The sequence below is a fragment of the Halichoerus grypus genome, chromosome 3 (genome assembly GCF_964656455.1).
Source record: "Halichoerus grypus chromosome 3, mHalGry1.hap1.1, whole genome shotgun sequence".
NCBI classification, from domain to species: domain Eukaryota; kingdom Metazoa; phylum Chordata; class Mammalia; order Carnivora; family Phocidae; genus Halichoerus; species Halichoerus grypus.
This window is the reverse complement of record NC_135714.1, coordinates 79,208,335-79,210,293: the sequence shown is the minus strand read 5'-3', so window position 1 is coordinate 79,210,293 and position 1,959 is coordinate 79,208,335. Positions and strand designations below refer to the sequence as shown.

At 36.3% G+C, this 1,959-nt stretch overlaps 1 non-coding gene across 1 annotated transcript; it reads left to right on the top strand.

Annotated features, from left to right (window-relative positions):
- The first annotated feature begins 1,468 nt into the window (after positions 1 to 1,468).
- LOC118522612 (small nucleolar RNA SNORA62/SNORA6 family) lies at positions 1,469 to 1,616 on the top strand. The gene has a single exon (XR_004910712.1). It is a non-coding gene; the product is annotated as a small nucleolar RNA SNORA62/SNORA6 family (small nucleolar RNA).
- The last annotated feature ends 343 nt before the right edge of the window (positions 1,617 to 1,959 follow it).

Genomic DNA, 1,959 nt, shown 5'->3' with positions numbered 1-1,959 from the left:
TCCTAAATCTCCCAGTCTAGTGTTAAATTACTGACAATAACACAGTGCACTTTCAGAATAGTTATATTTCTATGAAAACGTTTTTAAAAATCATACAATTGCCTACATACATATGCACACACAAATGCATTCACAGAAACTCATATACATAAACTCCTTTTCCAAATAAAGATGTTATGACAACATGTTACAACATTTACCCAGTAAGATTTTAGAATTGCTATGGACCAGTGACTATAGCACACCTCATTCTTTCCCTCCTTGGGTGACCACTGACTCTTAGAGTTAATCTGCCTCTGTCCCCCCTTTCCCCCTTTGTAAATTACATGTATGGGGTCAGATAGTTTAGTTGTTAGTTCTTGGCTTTCCATATAAAGAGCTAGGTATTATAAAAACTGTATTGTAAGAGCCACATCAAGACTCGATGCAGATCATGAGATCTTATACTTTGAACACAATGTCATAACTGGATCAGAATTTTGAGTGTCTTGAAATGGGATAAATGTAAACAATTGTGGTCAGGAAGTAGACTGTGGAATATCATTTACAAAAATAGTTGCAATTAATCTTTTTTTTTTTAAATTATAACCATACACTATTTGTGATACATCAAGCAGTAGCATTTACTTCTTGTCCCTTGAATCTAGCCTGCACTTGTAATACATGTTGACCAACAGAGTGCAACAGAAATCATAGTGTATGAATTCTAAGCCTTGCTTGCTTCTGCTCTCCTTGTGGAACTCTGAGACTGCTATGTGAATAAGATCATCTAATATGCAGAATAAGGAGAGTCATGTGGCCTAATTTATCTTATTTCCAACTACTGAGAGCTAATCTTCTGACTAATGAGTGAGGCAATAAAACACCAGCCAGCAGACCTTAGATGTATAAGCAAGCCAAGTATCCTAGATTAGAACAACAGAGCTTATCTGTGTACTCATGAGTAAGAATAAGTGACTATTTTTTTAATCCACTAAATCTAGGGAATGTGGGCTGTACAACAACAGTTAACTAATATATTGGTTTAAGGGTATTTGCAATGAAAAAAATCACAGTAGTGGAGAATCTGAAAATTTGGAATAAAGAAAAAGTTACGGAGAATCACACTACTACTGAAAATAGAAGCAAAAGACTTCAGAGAATAGTAATGAATAAGAGCTGGATTCACTAGTCAAATGGTGAGTGACACCAAGCAAATATGATTCAGGATTCTATAGTTTCTCGGTTCTATTATTTCTATTATGAAAAATAATTTCAATATCTAAAGCAGGATAAGAGACTGTTATTTGTATACATTATAAACACTGGATGAATGAAGCTATAAAAATAATTAAGCAATGCTTTTGTTTTAGCCTACAAACTTCTCATATCCTTCTTATCCTACCCTGATTGGTCTTGAACGAGTGACAGTTAATATAAATGATGGCTGCACTTACAATAATATTTATTTTCCATAATATGTTTTTTCATCTCAAATTAATTCAAGATAAGAATTTTCTGATTAGATGAACTCACAAGTGTAGGTAGTGTGCTACACGAGGGGCAAGTCTTTTTGCTAACACCGCAAGAGTCTCTGGCCCAATGAGTGGAGTTTGATAGTAATCCTTGCTATAAGTATAATTCAGATGTGTCAACTTTAAGGAGAAATCCTTTTTTAAATGGTCTGTGTTTTCTTTTCTCCATATTTCTTAACTGCTTGGGCCTCACACGTTACTGGGCCTTTTCGATTTTCAGAGCAACTTGATGAATCCTGCTATAAGGTCCTAAAAAGGGAGCTCACTCAGTGGGTCTGATGTGGTGGATGCTGGCCAGGGAAGTTCTGCTCATGTGTGGCACCATTTCCTGAGAACACCCATGGGAGGTCATGCCTGATCTCTGCTTCTACAGAGATCCTGAAGAGATTGAAAAGGAAGAGCAGGCCGCTGCTGAAAAGGCTGTGACCAAGGAGGAATTTCAGGG